Here is a 17,038-nt window from a genome sequence, read left to right on the forward strand (position 1 = left end):
TCTTTCAGACAATAGCAAGAAAGACAAACTGTATTTAAAATATGAAGAACTCCTCAGTGGAAGATGATGTTTTTTAATATGATATTTATTTGCACAAAACCGGTGATATTTATCAAAACATGTCACTCATAATGGACATGTTTTGCAGAAACATGTTCTAATCCATCGTTCTTTGTCACCTGGTTGCTGTTACTAACTGCTATGGCTTCATAATTTGCTGCTTTTAGATGTCATAGATCACTTGAATCACACGCAATTGTCGCCCTCCTGGCTGAGCACTGTAGATTTTATGAACAGGAGTCCCTTTATCTCCTTGAGAAGTACATGCAGGTAAGTTCAGCTTTTTAATGACTACTGCTAATTTATAGTCATTTAACAATTGGTAAATAAAAGTTCTTCACAACACCCAAAAAGCAATTTCAGCAAGTGTCCTCCCAAAGGCATTATTATCATCATTATATTTTATTACTACAATGGTAGTGTCTGAAGAGCAGAACACCACCAGAAAGCACTAAGCAGTTAAATAACAATAATATCCCTACCTTAAAGAACTTACATCTATGCACAACAATATAAAAAGAGATAGCTAAACGTATAGGTTTTATTTGCATGTAATGCAAATAAATGCATGTGGAAAGACAAGAAAACTAACAATGCTACTGACAGAAAAAAATATTTCCACTGATACAATCAAATATAATATACTTCATTCAAATTAACCAGCAGAGAAAACTTCTGCATTCAATCACCTGAGAAATTGTAACTCACTTGACACGTACTGATAATAATATTCTCCATGTTGTTTTTGTTTTGCTCCATTTACCCAGCCCTCACCTTCAGGACAACCTGCTTCATCCCACCCCAGCACCAGCGCACTCACCATCCTGCCACAGTGATGCACAAGGAAACCAGGGCTGTGGACTATAGCCTGGTCTAAATTGGCTAGATAGTTGCTTCTTTTAACTCAAGAAACAGAAGAAAACTGCAAACTGTTTCTAGAAGGGAGAAAAATTAAGGGGTATATTATTTTCCAAGTATGTAAAGCATTTTTTTCCCCACTAAGCATTGTAAGAGACCACCAGCAACACACATTGCCTTTGGCCATGATTCCTTCTACCCAAAGTTTCATGCCTTGGGGTTTGGGTTTTTTCTCATGGTTTCACAGAAAACACCTCTCTGGTTGTCTACAGAGCTGAACCTTGGTGGTTTTCCTCTTTTTATCACAAACACACAGCAGCTACCACACCTTTCCTTCCTACTGGGGATTTTCCATCAGAACATTAGGAAACATCTCACACCCCAGGATGCAAACTCATGACTTTATCATAGAATCATAGAATGGTTTGAGTTGGAAGGGACCTTCAAAGACCTAGTCGAAGACCCAAATCATGGACAGGGACATCTTTCTCTACATCAAGTTGCTCAAAGCCTTGTCCAAACTTACTTTGAACACTTCCAGTGATGGAGCATCCACAACTTCTCTCAGCAACCTGTTCCAGTGTCCCACCCTCATCATCTTACCCACATACAGTTTTTCACTATGCCTAAACAAGGGGGGCATTCAATCTTCCCTTGTTCCCCAAAAGCAAAGGCAGCTGCCATGGCCAAAACAAAAACTTCTGCATCTTGATATCACTGCTCAGCCCCCAGCACACTAAGGATTCATTCATTCTGCTTCTGTTTGGTGGTGTTTTGAATGCATGAAGTCAAACACACAGAACAAGCACATGTCCAGGCCTTAGGTAAGGCATTGGCCCTTCAGAGCAGAATGTGTGTGGGACCAAAAAAATTAAACATTATCTATACTACTTCTGTCCCATCAGTTTTGACCCCTGGCTGGAAGCTACTTTGGCCCTAGAACAAAACAGAGCCAGCTCAGGGCGAGGGAATGGGTAGCCTGGCCATTAAGCTTTAGATAGGCGCCTAATAACATGGTAACCAGAGGACTCTCACAGGCTGCATATCCCCTGTGTCCACTCTGCAATGACAGTGTCTTCTGAGCTATCAAACATCTTTGATAGGAAGTAGGCCTGCACTGAGGTGTACCTGAATGTAAGCTGCCAAACTGTGCTTTGCTTTGAGCTTCTTACTTCAAAAAGACAGAGGAAGCCCTTAAAATGAAAATTCTTGCTCTGTTTTTTATTAGCAATTAATACAGAGCTCAGTGAATGAAAACAACATTGAAAAATGAGGAAAACGCTTCAAAGAATTACATTATGCAAATTATTTTAATGGAAAAGCATGCTTGCTTTATTAGAGCCCATATTGTCTGCTTTATAGTCATGTTCTTAACCAGACTAATTGCTCTTGCTTCTGCAGCTTAGAGGAAAGCCAGGGATGCACAATTGTCAGCGTAGATTAAAACTCATTTACAACCTCAAAATCTGCACTGTGTTCTGCAGCAGCTCATCTGAACCACAGACACACACACACCACGCCTCTGCCCAAGCCTGATGGCATTTTCTTGCAGGAGTGCTGAAGTGCGGTTGTGCTGATGCTCTTGCTCCCTTTTTAATTTAACCAGGCTCTCTCTCACAACAAGATGACAAGTAAATGGCCCAGGAACTGAGGTGGATGTCCCCACAGTGATATGGGACTCTGGAGCAAATTCACACATGCAGAAGAATTGCTGTGCAGGTGCACAGTGAATAAAAAGGCAGTTGAACTTCCCTGTACTGGTTCATACAGGCAAGGTGATTTTCATCTGGGAATACAGTGATGGCACAGAGTGCTGCTCTGGAATAGCTTATTTGCCTAGAACAGTGATAGTCAATTTATAATGTAATACAAAAGCAACCAAGAGCTCACATGCTCTGCCTAAAGGAAAGACTTCTGTAACAACCCCATTCTCCATATGGGCTTTCCATAGTAGAAACAAAAACTGCTCAACAAGCTTGAATCTTGCCATGCGTCAATATGATACTTTAATGACTTTTTATGCAGTAAGAATTTCAGTGGTACACATTTCTGATAGCACCAAAATAAGGTATCTGCAAAATGACAAATTTTTGTCCCTCATTCTACTTTCTTGGGCTGAAAACCCTGTGAGAAACTTCCCATTTCCTACCTACAAAGTAGATTTGTGGGTAGAAGAGCTAGATCTCAATTTCGAACATGAATGAAATCGTCAGATCAAGTCCAGCACTCTGCTTTTGCAGGAATTCACTTGAAGAAGGGTTCCAAGCCAGTTAAATCAACGTACAATTGGATTTGGAGCTTGGCTTTATTTTTCTTGTTGTTCTGGTTTCAAAGTACAAAAGTCAAATGTGTGCCATTACTGTGAATTCTTGCACAAACAGGAAAGGCTCAGGTCATGTGTTGTCAGCACCATGATTACTTTGCAAAAAGCCTGTGGAAGTTTTAAGTGGAGAAAAAAAGATTTGGGTTACTATTGCCAGCTTCAAATATTTAAATATCAGGAGTCACATTCCCCCAAATCCAATCAAACAATTTTCTTTAAATAGCAGCAACTAAGGAGCTCTCTTGACTTAAGCTATTATTATTCCTTTGGACCACATTTCCTCTGCAAGCACAAGGGCAAGAAACCGACTTTTTGTAAAAATCAAGACCCTCACCTCATCTCAGTTCTCCAGGACACACAGGTCTAAAAGCTCACACGGTGACAAAAAAAATCATAGGCATAGTGCTAAATGAACTGTCTCCAAATGCTGCTTTGGTTTCCAAGTGCGTTGACTTGGCACCTGGGTAAGCATTGGGTTTCTTCTCTCTTCTTCAGTGCTCTTTTGTTTCACATACAAGGGGAAAAAGCAGTGCTGTTTCAGACAGCAGTGTGGTAATATCCTTGCAAGTAGATCCAGAGTCTCTTTTTCCCTTTGAAATGCCTTAGATTATGAGATATTTTCAAGTTTAAAAATTGCCAGGGAAGGAAGTTTCTTCAGAAGTGTCCTCTGAGTCAAAGATAAAAGTGATGCCCAGCAGGTATAGGCTAGCAGTAGTCAAAGAAAAGATGAACTCCCAGCAGAAGCTGTGAAATTCACTCCCTCTAGTTCTGCTACTGTATAAGACTACACCATTTTCTAATTTTTTTTTTCCTATCTACTGGCTGTATCAATAAATGTGCAACAAATCTGCCTGTGAATCTGCCTTTCTAGCCTAATTATCCTGCTGTTTATGATGTTTTCCCTAAGGACAGGACTTAGGCCACCAAGCATTTCATGCAGTGACCCAAGTTCCACCAAGAGGTGACTTGTATGTACGTATGTATGTATGCTACGTATGCCTCTGCAGCAGGTAGAGCACACGCCAGGGCTGTGGGAGCGGGCACCTGCCTGGACCTCAGGAAGGTAATCTTCAACTTCCAGGTTGTGTGATGACCTTCTGATACAGCAGTGAGCATTTAACATCCTCTGCCTTGGTAAATCCAAGATTTTGGGAAAGTTCATTGATATTCTGTGGAATTAGGGATTTGGATGCAATGTTATCAATGCAGAAAGTGCTAAGATCCTTTTGCAGAAGGGAGAAAATTAACATGGAAAGGCAGGTTAAGCATCCAGAGCGGGTACTAGGAGAGATGCTGGTGGTGAGAGGAGTGTTTCTGAGAAACCTGTTTTTATCTCCTGCAATTCTGCATTACCATTTCAGCCCGTACTCCTCATCTGCCCTCATGCCAACCATGTTGGTTCTCATTCTCATTTAAATCTGGGGCAAGCCAAGTAGAGGAGCTCAACCTCCGTTCTGTGTCCCTGACTCTCTAATGCACCCTCCAGCTTCCCCTAGAAAACCAGGTATGCAAAGGAGAGTGACACATAGCTACCTGGCAGGGCAAGTTATAATGCCGGATTCATTGGTGCTGCAACATAAAATCAATATTGCACGTAAAAGGGTCCTTTAATGGACACCAGGAGCAAAATGTCATTCTTGTCTGGCCAGATAAATTAATTTTTAGAAATTAACTACATTCCTAGCACATCTCTGACTTACAGTCCTTTAAGATTGCTGAGGACCAGACCACTCATAAGCTACTTCTCATCTCTAACTCCAGAAGCATTCGCAAGGGAAGCTGGTGTCCTCCTGCCCCCCTTTAATACCTGGGAAACTTGAGTTTGGAAGATCAAATGACTTTCCCCAGCCACCTAACAGTCTTGTGGCAGACAGAGTCTCCCTGGCTGAGCTCCTGGGGTCCTGGCTGTCAGTACAGTTGCTCAGACCATGGCAGTTTCATTGTGTTACCTGAGAAGCTGTAATAAAATAGCTTATTTCCATGCTTTCTAAGTAACCTGTACTTCATGCCCTCCCATTGTGGTGGTATTGCGGGCAGAAACCCAATCAGCCTGTGCTGACTCTTGCATACTCAAGCAGCAACGAAACAATACCATAACCTCAGTATGTAAAGTGTCTTTAATACATTTCTTCTAAGTTAACTAAATGTTGCTGACATTCTCCGATAAATAAAAGCCCCATAAACTGTTCCCAGTGGTACAGTACTGATCAGGGAGGTGTATCTCAAGGCAACTCCTTTACATTGAAGTTTTATATCAAGAATATGCTGAAGCTTCACCATAAATAATTAAACATCTTTCTGAACTATTAATGCAGTTTGTTGATGGCTTCTGTTTTCTTATGGTGTTTCAAAGACATTGACTGTAGGCAAGCATAGATCTTATCTCTGATGAAAAAAAAGCTTTGAAAATAGTCTAACAACTTTGCAGTTGAAAGTCTTTCTCCAGACAAGGACTTTTAACTGGAGCATGCTGTCTGCAAGGCAGCACTCCTGAAGAGAAAGATCTAAAGATCAAAACAGACCACAGTAAAGTTACTGCAAACAAATCTATTCAGTGTTTGACCAACTAATGTCAGCCACTTAAAAACAGAAGTTTAACTACATAAGGCCACTTCCAGAAATATGCTAGTCTAGAGATAGTCTGAAGCACTAATTGACATTGTTTCCAAACTAATACCAGAAGTGGTTATTCAAGGCACCTCGGTGCTGAGAAATCAGATAACAGACTGTAGTACATCACTTTCCTTATAGTTCCCCTTGATTTAGGAAGAGCTTATGGGCATCAAAGCAGCTGCTAGCTAAAACAAATGAGTACTATCCCAGGTTCTGGAGATAATCATGACGTTGCAGATAATTAGAACTGCATTTTTAAACTGGGAGAAATGTGACAAAGCTTTTCAAATTATTTTTGTGTTTGGAAAGATTTGAGGTTTCCAATCAGCTGATGAGGTGGGTACAGAGAGGAACTTGGAGTATTCCAGTCTTGAGCCTCTGCCAAGCAGAAGGCACAAAAGCTACGGTTCTGGTGCCAGCTCTGTGAGTTAAATACCTGGCTAGGCTCACTGTTCTAAGAATGATCCCACTTGGCCACGAGTAACTTCTGTTGTGAGCCACATGCCTTCTGCTCCCAACAGCTCCAAGCTGATCCATAGCTAATATTTCTGTGCTGTTTGTTGATGATGGCAGCCCCCTAAGGGCAAGTGTCCCTGTGGCTTGCATTGAACACTCAGGATTTCACATCAAGAAAAGGTTTATATTAAAGGAAACAGAGAAAATGAAGCACAGCTTATAAGTAGAAGCCCAGATGTGGAAAAGCATCCCCCACATCCTTGCCTTTGTGCCACCATAGTATAATAACCACTTTCAAAAGGCCAGTGTTAAATCACCTCCTGTTACTGCAGTAAATCTGCAGGTGAGCATTGCTACCTGTTGTATTGAACGCAGGTAACTATTGTATTGTGTTTGTGCTGAGTACAGGTTCCAGTGCTGCACACAACTGCAGGGCATTGGCATGCTGGAGCTCACCTGCTCTGGTGTTTATGTTACACGGGTTCAGGTAAGTACCAGTGTAAATGGTCAAGCTCATTGTTCCCCCCTAGAAATGTGCTCTCTCTGTTTCAAAACGAGGAGTAAGTGCTTCTGCTCACTCCCGCAGCTTCACCAGACACCCCGAGCAAGGTTTGCCCACAGGCCTGTCATTGCAATGCGACCTCGAGTCAATTAAGCCATTTCAAAATAAAGAGAGAATATTGAATGTCACGGGCAGATGGTGAAGATCTGTACTAAGTAGATAAAGTCTACACACATTTTCGGGGAACATAAATGAAAAGAATAAGCAGATACTACTTACTTAAGCAGATACTGGCAACTGAAACGTTGCCAGACCTTGGAGCAGAGGTGCAGTTTTCTGAGGCATGTTCTGCCTCGGCTGGGCAGGAATACCAGAGCAAGCAGCAGTGTCAGAGGGGGTGTTCTCCTGCAGCCTGCCCTGAATCATAGTCCTGCCTGCATCACTGAGATTCCCAAGAGTATCCACTCACAACAGAGCCTAAGCAGAATAATCAAAGTCTTAAGCGCTTTGTAGTTCAGTCCATTTACCCCTATAAAGAAAAACATGCACAACTTCCTCCCTACCTCACACAGCACCAACCTTCGGTGGTGTCATGTTGGGGCACAGACCTTCTTCTGAGTGCCTGGTCCATCTTTCAAAAAGAGCACTTTCAAAAACACCAAAGTACTTTCAAATTGCTTTTGTGTAACACTATTGGTCTAGATTCTTATCTTAGCATCAAAATGTCACCACCTGATCAAAGCTCTGGAATTCACACTACTTTCCCTCTTTGCTTGAAGAAGCAAAATTATTAACTAGGTTATTAGAATAAAAACAACACTCTATGCATTCACAACATTTTGCTCCCACTAATTAATTTCTGACTGAATACCCTGCCAGAGGATCAATTTACTACTGAGACAGAGATCACAGCACACAGAAGCTTAACTGGATGGGAAGAAGTCCCAGAAGGACACAACTCCGCTGCATCTTGATGCTGTGCCGGATCGAAAGCTGCTGTGGGCCAGGCAGAGCTGGAACCACGTGAGCTTGTGCAAACACAGTTGCAAGGCTTTGCTGCAACCTTCACAGCATGCACAGGAGTGTGCATCCTTCATAACAAAGAGGGGGTTTAATCAGCTTTGCATCCCAAAAGCAGGCAAGATTCCCTCTCAGCAACAGGGTGGTCAGATGTTCAAGAGCACCATGCCCGTGCAGGGATGTCAGCGAGCCTGAGGCCTGCCTACGCAGGGCACATCCTCGGGGCTGGCTGCAGTAGCACTTGCTCAGGTGATTCCAAATTGCCCCATCACACCACAGCGTCCCTGCAAACAAGTGGCCTTCAGCAGCAGAGGGGGAAGGCAGTGAGGCCAGGGGTGGGCACCATGCCCAAGACCTTCATTCCTGGGGTCCTCAGGTCTACTCAGGACTGCGTCCCACCTGCTAGACCATGCTGCCAGCAGCCCCTGCAGAGGGACATGTCCATAGTCGGGCAGGAGTAACCTTGCTGGTTGATCACAGAAAGTGGAGACCAACACATACAAGTTAATTTTAGCCAACATTAGTCAAACAAACCAGGAAAGTGACCAAAATTTATCCAGCAAAAGCATCCATAGGACAAACCCTTATAAATTAGATTGGCAGCTATCGTCTGCTCTCTCTTCCCTTTTTTAAGGGAAGAGCATGAAGTATTTTGTCATAGGTCAGCACCTCTCCTGCACTGACCTTTAAGGCCACCATCAGTCTTGGTTTCTGTCTGTGGTCAGTACCTTAGGGATACGAATCCAATCAGGACACGGGGCACGACCCTCAGAGGAGCTCCTCCTTGAGGCTAAAGGCTGATCCAGTAATGAGTAACAACACACAGCACCCGCAACTTATAATAAAAAGTGAATATTGGATCACTTTAATGAAATTTCTCTGATCCATCACTCCTGCTAACTGAATGGCGGTTAAATGACCTGGGGCAAGCTGAGACAGTCCCTGTGGAAAACATCCTAACACTACCACCAAATTAAAAAGCAAAATGCAGGTCTTCTTTAAAACAATCTTAATCCAGTTTGTTACAAAGATGACTCTGAGTTCTGCCAGAAGCCTGATAATGCTACTAAAAGACTGTTGTACTCTTTCACAGAAAGAAAGGGTAGCAGTTCTTCAGTTCTCCTCGTTCAATACTGAGATGAAAGGTCCTTTTCTTTACAATAAACTTTCTAGCTCTCAGTAGACCATAATCCTTGTGTTGGAGTTCTAAGGTTAACAGCCTGGGTTGAGACATTTGTCTTTTGAAATGTCTTTCATGCTTGGATAAATCATTCTCTTCCCTCGATGCAATATTTTTTTCCCCAGCAGTTATTCAAAAGTGATCAAAACATCTGTGGAGGAACTACAGATGAGAGACAACAGACACCTCGAAATTGCAAGGAGTTTTGAAAACACCTATGGAAAACCCAGATGGATGTTTGATGCAATATTTTATGTTCTATTAACAACAGTCATAGCAGCTCACTGGAGCCTCTGATCTGCCTCACTCCTCTGGGTGACTCGTTTCTCCCTCATCCCAAACACTGCAGCCCATCACGGTGGACAAAGTTACTGATTTTGCAGAGCCGCGTTAAGGGATGAAGAGTGTGTGCTCTGCAATTTCACAGGCTGTCCTCTAACAAAAATAGATCTCGCTGGAAGAAAGTAGGGCCCAGGCATGTGCATGGGCTTGACATTTAAGAGACTGTAATCACACTGGCATTAATGAAGTTTGCACTAACGCTTGTCACTGGTTGTTCCTGGCACCCAAACAAGTCATTTGCAGAAAGCACACAGCAGAGGGGAGCAAAGGACATTATAAAAGGAACTGGGAGCATGAGAGAGTTGGGCCTGGTCCATTTACCCCTGCTCAGCCTTCTGAACCAGTGTCACAACAGGATCGTGTTGCACGTCCAGACCTGAGGACCCAGGATTGCTGTGTCCTCCCCCCAGATCCCGTCTGAGCCGTCTCCATGGTACAGCTAAACCTCTGTCACAGCTTTCACTGGATGAACCACAGAAAATAAGATAAAGGCTGGCAAATCATGCCTTGTGCTGGCTGCACTTCCCCAAACAAATTTGGGGCAGCACAGACCTGCAGCTCATCCTGGAAGGCAGATCCATGAGGGCCCAGCACAAAGGAAGGCAATATAGATGTAGGGACACACACTATGTCACACCACCTGTGTGCAGGGCCACTCGATGGGTCTTTGTAGCAGAATGAAGCTGGGTTAATTATCATTGATAATATACAGCTGTGGGCTGGCCTCAGGGGTGGCGGGTTGGCCGATGTAGATAGGGTGCAGCTGTGGCTGGTTCTGTTAAGGGGCTGAGAGCCAATGAAGGGAGAGCAGCCCAGGAAGAAGCAAGAGAGACAGAATACACACCCTGGATGAGGTGGGATGAGGTGGGATGAGGAGACGGCAGCAGAGGGACTGGTGTGAAGCGTGTGTTGGTACGAGATGGTAAAAGACCTTGTTGCAGCTTGATAGTTTGGAGAGTGCTGTGACAGGTCTTGAGCATTTTAGTTTCCTCACTGACTCCTGGATCCTGCTGTCCTGATCACCCATGTTGCTAAAAGGTCCTTTCTCTCCTGGAGAGTCTCTTGGCGGTGAACCCGTCCACCTCAGTTGAAATTAAGCTGGTGCGAGGTTCCTGGCAAGGGCCACACCAGGCAGGCAGTGTGGACAAGGCTGCTCCAGGCTGAGCTCCCACTGCTGTCCACAGCCTTCCAGCAACTTCCTGGGGGACTTCACCATCAGACAGAGCCCCACGCTGCCTGCCAGGGCCTGCGAGATGCATCCTCAGTTTTAGGAGGTTAAACCATTCTGCTGGTGGACTGTGACTCATCTTTCCAGTCTTTTCAGACTCTGCAACTCAAGGAACTCCCAAAACAATAACCACCATATTAGAACCACCAGTCATTTCTACAGAGCCCAAGGAAAATGGGACCCGAGTGTTATGCAAAGGGGACACAGCGTTAGCCGCAGGCTATGGATGCCATGCGCTATGCTGAAATGGCCAAAAGGCTCACCCAACACTCCAACTGCTGCCATTCCTGTTTAGAGAGCTGCTTTTCTCAGGCTTTGTTGAACACCCACGGATGTAGTGCCACCCCCACCAGCACCCTGCCTTGGGCAGTCTCCCCTCCACGCTGTTCCAGAAGACCAGAGCATGGGCACCAGCCAAATTACCTCATGTTTCACAGTTTCTCAGAAGAACGGTTACTGCAAGTCTGTGTGTGAGGAAGCACATCTGGGTGGAGGGTTCCTTTTGTTCCTTTATGCGAGACCAAACTGCCAAAGAAGCTGATTTTTACATTATCTGGGCAAGGAAAGAGGAGAAATACATTCATAGCAAGTAAAACAGAAGAGAGAGAAAAAAAAAAAAAAGCAAATACAAGGAATAGGTTACATTTGGTGGTGCTCTGGTGTTTCTCAGAACCCTCTACATATTTAGTTGCAGTGAATCTGGGAATGCCTTCCCGTTTGCAGAAGCAAGAATTTAGCTGTGGCTGACCCTGCAGCCTTGGCTTAGGAGCCAGGGAACAGCCTCTTTTATTTACAGATACAGAAGGAGCCATAGGGTTGTGCTAAGTGTCCTGGATCTGCAAGAATGTCTTGTAAAGTGTTTTGCAATCTGAGCCGATGCCTCTGAGATTTACATAACAAACCTGCTCCTTGCATCTATACGAGGTCCTCACCAGGATATAGGGCTTAGGTGGCTCCAAATCCTGCCACACGTTCCTCACCCCCTGCTGCAAATCCCTTTCAGGAAAATTCATCACCCATGTATTTCAAAGCAGGACCCAGAAAGTGAGGCTGGACCAAGGTTTCACTGCAGTTAAGATGATCTGGGGCCCTGTACCATCACTCTGTCCTCCTGATGCTGCTGGAGGGCCCATGACAGCTCTATTGCCATGGTGGATGCTCTTTGCAGAGACCAAGGGACACCTACCTTTGGCAGATGATGCTCCACTGGAAATTGAGATCCTGAGAAAACCACCCCAGCTGCAATGCATCCCAGCCAAAGGCCAGGCTCCCACAGATCATACCCACTGCCACAGGGGAAGCCCCATGGCAGCTCCTGCAAGCGTTAGGGGTGGGCGAGATGTGCCAGGCACCCTGCCCTGCCTCCCCATGTTTCTGTGCAAACAGCAACCACATGATTCCTGCCAAACGCCTCCCTTAGACTAAGGAAAACAATCAGAGTAAGAGCAAAATCTCTCTGACAGCACAGCGTGCATCACCGTCCAGGAGCTGGTGCAACACAGAGATAAGATGGCATCTTCCGTCTGCATGCACAAAATCCATAGGTAGTCGTCAGATTATATCTAGCTAGTGCAGATGTTTCTTATGTTAGCACAACCAGACAAACACAGTAGGAAGGAAGGAACTGTATCTTTGTGCATGCTGATTCCTGTTTTGCTAAATTCATAACCTTAATATTGCATTAACATGGCGCGTGCATTTATGTTGTAATTGCATTCCAGCTGCCTGAATGCCCCTCTTAATTTAGTCATGCTACTTTAGCTTTGTTGTGAGTTATAAATCATTCTTGCTCTCAAGAAACAAATTAATTTACTGATGTTACAAGAGATAGGATTACCCAGCAGGAATTCTTTTTTTAACACATGCAATGTATAAACTTCATTAAATGAAAGCAAATTCTTCAGGGAAGTCCAACAGGCACTTACAGTAATGCAGAGGGAGACAAATTACAAAGACTTTTGAGCTTCAAGGAGCATCGCAGTCTCCTCACAACTGATTTGAAGGAGCTCTGCTGCAAACAATACAGCAAAGCAACAACACCAGTAGTATCCTCTACTTGCACAGGTTTTTAAGTGGTCGCTGATTTTTCAAGGGCACAAACATTATGCACACGCACATACTATCATCAGAACATGGCGCAGTGGCTTGTTTGATGTTGGTCGCACCCTCCCACCCTGAGCAAGCTTTCTCGGTCAGTGGTTTTAAGTTAATTTTTCAAGGAGGGGGTGTTTTATTGGCTCAATAGTTTGAAGGTTAACCCTAAAACATTCCCCACTTTGTAACAAAGATCTGTGTATGGATGAGCTATCTGGTTTATTAAATAATAATAATGAGTTAAAGCAAAATCAGTCTTTTCTGGACTACTGGCAAGCAGCCAGACTCGTGTGCAGTCCTTTTCCTGTCGCCTTTACCGTCTCCCGTCACCCCCTTGGGCATGCGTTTAGTGAGTTATGTTGTTGTGCTGCAGAAGGCGCATTTTTGCCTATCAGAGTGCTGTTCCTAATTAAAATAATTAGATACAGTGTCAATAGATGGTGCTGCAGAGCAGCAACATCACCCTGGACTGCTGTAGCATCAAGAATATTCCTAAAGACTTGCAACTGCTGTCACTAGTTGCTGTTCACATAAACCTTCAGTGACCTGCGCTTCTGGACATATTGCACTGTTTCCAGCCATCAGTACACGATAAACGTAGGTATTTCTGTAAAGACAAATTAAAATTCTTAAATAAACATGACATTTTCATTTGATACAATAATAATATGTCTCTATAATATTTTTAGCCATCGTCTTTAACGCTTTATCTGGAAGTTGTCTGTAATGTAGCTTTGGTATACGCACTCTGCTCTTTTGGAGTACTCTGGACACTGACACTGTGATTTATGAGAACAAAACACACCTTTCACCTGTAGTCCCAGTGATCTGCCTCACTGCTCAAGCCTTGCTCTTGGTATTGACAGCTAGGGAGACTGTCTGGAGATAAACTGGTGAAATAGTTTATTTTGAATAAGGTGATGTCATGGGCTTGAGTTTGGTGTACTGACCCCAGGCCATACACTTAAGATTAAAATATCACAACTGTTCCCAGCTGGTAGCTTAACAAAATATATCAGTCCTGAAGGGCATGGGAACCTGCTCTTGGAGGCTGTGTACTCTCAGACGGCTCTGAGAACTGTAAATTTCTCTCTTTGCTCTTTATATACCCAAGAGCCAACTCATGAAAAAAAACCTCCTACTTCCAGATGAGACTAATTCGATATTGCTTTGGGAATTTAGTATCAAGATTTTAAAGAGATGCTGCAACTTACACACTTGATTCTGAGCAACTGGATGGAATGTGTTGACCTGTGATGTAAAAGGAATCAGTTTTTTCCTTCTGGCTCTTTTTTATAAAATCTGTAACTTTCAGTCTTGAATGCTCTTATACAAGAGAAAAATTAAATTGCATCTGGAGAGAAGTGAAGGATCCACACCACTTTGGATACCACTGCACACCAATCTTGTTGAACCAGCCATGGGCTTCCCATAGCTGCTAACCAAATCTCTCTGTTCCTCTTTTATCTCTCACATAAATTGTAAAACTTCCAGCTTGAATAACCACTTACTACAGACACCAATGCTCGTAAGAATAGGGAATTGCACTTGGTTGGGCTCTCTAGACTTGGCTTGGTTCCACCTAAAACTAGGCACCCAAACCAAGAAATCTCATTAAACAAATATTGGCATCTCCAAGGGAAAGCTGAATTGCTCCCTCCAAGGACTGCAAAGAGAGAGCTCAGGGGGGCGAGACTCCACCACCTCGGATGCTATTTGTCTGACGAGTGTCAGTTTAGGTGTAGCTTTGAGCTAAACATTAAATGCTGTAACATCACAGATCATCAGATTTTCATCAGGTCTAACACTCAAATTGCCAATAGGCCATATTTTGGTGAAAGACCAAGACAGTCCCAGGATCCTTCATTTTGCATTTTTAGGAAATTCTGTTTGCTCAAAATTGCTCATGATTGATCATGTAGCTTGTTCCACTTCTCTCTGTCAGACTTCCTAACTGATGGAAATAGATATTTACAAGACAGATATGTGTAACGCAGTGAAATTTCCCACAATATATAAAGTGTGAATGAATGGTGCTGACAAGAAGTGATGTCCTTGTCCCAGACATCACATCATATAGAACTGAGTATGTGCAACTTAGGAAAGGTCAAAAATCTTCAAATACCAGATGTCCAAAAGCTCATCCTCTCCCTCAAACTCTAGTACAGATAATGTCACCAGTCAATTACTGCCACACTAAGTTTTTTCTTTTCCCAACACACCATGACATTCTGATGCCAGATAATTTTTGATGTCTCATAACCAAACCTTGGAGGGAGGCTAGATGTCACACATTTTAATTTGATATTTGAGTTTAATCCAAGTGGCAGCTGTTTCTTTTTTTCTCTGATGTTAAAAAGATGTATGTTAAAGACTCATCCATGCACCTTGTCTTGGAGGTACCAGATAATCTGACATATGCTATTCATTAACTGAACATTTGTCTCTCCAGGAGCAACACATGTGTCACTTGTGCATGTTTCTTAAAGAATCTGCACCTACTTCCTTCCAATTCCCAGGACAGACAGCGAGCCAGGGCGGTGTATCTGGCCCCCATCCCACAGAGAGCAGGTTGAGGGGACCGGCACCCCATGCCTCACACTTTGCAAGGCCAGGCTTCAAGTACCTCTTCTGTCCACCACCACGGTGCTGGTTGTGACCCAGAGCCCTTCTGCCAGTCAGCTTTGCTACCTCTTCACCCGGGTAGTTGCTCCACAGGGATAGGAGTAGGAATTTAGGGTGATGAAGGGTAGGACATCAGATGTGCACCATCGCCATGCGGCTGGCCACCCTCCCAGGTTGCCGGAGGAGACCCCACATGCAGCAGGGTCACAAGGAGGGAAACAAGAGCCTTGCATCACGGCGACAGCAAGGGCAGTGGGGTCACTGACACAAAGATTGACAACAAATGTCAACCTTGTCCTCCTGAAAGCTTGAAAGACCTTCCAGACCTTCTTGGTGGCACTAATGCACATTTTAACATTAGCCACCAACAATGTGGCACAAAAATCTTCTGTATGAAGTTAAATCACAGCCTGGATCTGTGAAATGGAGTTTTAAAGTTTTCAGTTCAGAATATGTCTGACATCACTAAGGTGTTCCAGTACAAGTGATGGGGAATCTGAGCTGGCGTGCCGCGCCACGCTGCTCCTTCTCCTTGCGGCTCAGCAGAAGTCCTGTCCAACCCAATTTGTTCAAATCAGATTACAACCAACTATCACATTTTAAAAGCCTTGGAAGAATAAATTCATAGTTAATAGGCTGTGTTTCTAATTTCACATTTTACACAATACTGATTTTAATGGTATATATATATTGAGATTAGCTACTGCCTGTGCATTCACACCACGCCACAAGATGGTCCTGTGTTTTGAAGACCAGCCAAAGTCTGAGTCAATACATGCTTCTATATACTTTCAGATAAAACCTACATTATGTTACCACTACTAATTATAGAGAATAAAATAAAATACTATCCCCCCTCAAAGGGAGCACTCTACACAGGAGGGGACTGAGTATCCAAATCAAAATTAAAATGAATACAAGCCTGGAAATAACACCAGATTTAGAAATTTAACATACTACATTGCCACAAGCATGCTCTTTGTCTTGCAGCAGTACAGGATAGCTACCCAATTAAAACATTTTTGTGTTTGCACTACAAATTTAATGGCATCTAGATTTTGATAATCAAATGCAGGTGTTTCCCCCTTGATTATGCTGCAATGAAGAGTTCATATTCTTCAAACACAACCTGTTGATGCTGATGGGTTTAAGCAGCACAAAACCTCCGGTGAACGGTTCATGCAATAATCACCTACAAGAAGATCCAAGGAGTGATCCATTTCCTTTCACAATCCCTCAAAAATGTAACCCCTAAATAATGTATCTACAAATTCTCAGAAAACATTGCCAAGGTTAAACTATTTCTTAACACATAATCAAGATCTAATCCTTACTTTAATTCAGATCCGTAAGGCGGGATAAGTGCCACTCCTCAAGTCTGGACAGCCATAGCATTTTCTGCCCCAGACAAATAGGCAGCAGCTAATGGTTATCTAATTCAGCAAGATTATCGCCCAATCAAAGCAATGTTGTAGATTAACATTTCAACCAGGTGCACTTTTTACTTTTTGACACAGTAAAGCTTCTAAGTTCTCCTGACATTTTCCAATACGTGCTTTACCATTTAATTCACTACTCATTTGAAATGAGTGAGGCAACCCCACCACAACTCCGCAATGAGAAAAAGACCAGCAAGTTGGGTCATAAACATCCCAAACAGGCACATGTGATTTCTACCTCTCACACAGAAATTTCACTAAAAAGCGTTTTGGGTTAGGCAATTTCTCCGAAGGGAGC

At 43.5% G+C, this 17,038-nt stretch overlaps 1 long non-coding RNA gene across 1 annotated transcript; it reads right to left on the bottom strand.

Moving 5' to 3' along the window:
- Positions 1 to 264: 264 nt before the first annotated feature.
- On the bottom strand, positions 265 to 11,928 carry LOC130145289 (uncharacterized). Its single transcript, XR_008820469.1, has 3 exons — positions 11,769 to 11,928; positions 11,006 to 11,135; positions 265 to 3,349 (listed from the first exon to the last, which is right to left on the bottom strand). It is a non-coding gene; the product is annotated as an uncharacterized LOC130145289 (long non-coding RNA).
- Between the last annotated feature and the right edge of the window lie 5,110 nt (positions 11,929 to 17,038).

Source organism: Falco biarmicus, chromosome 2 (assembly GCF_023638135.1).
Source record: "Falco biarmicus isolate bFalBia1 chromosome 2, bFalBia1.pri, whole genome shotgun sequence".
Classification (NCBI taxonomy): Eukaryota; Metazoa; Chordata; class Aves; order Falconiformes; family Falconidae; genus Falco; species Falco biarmicus.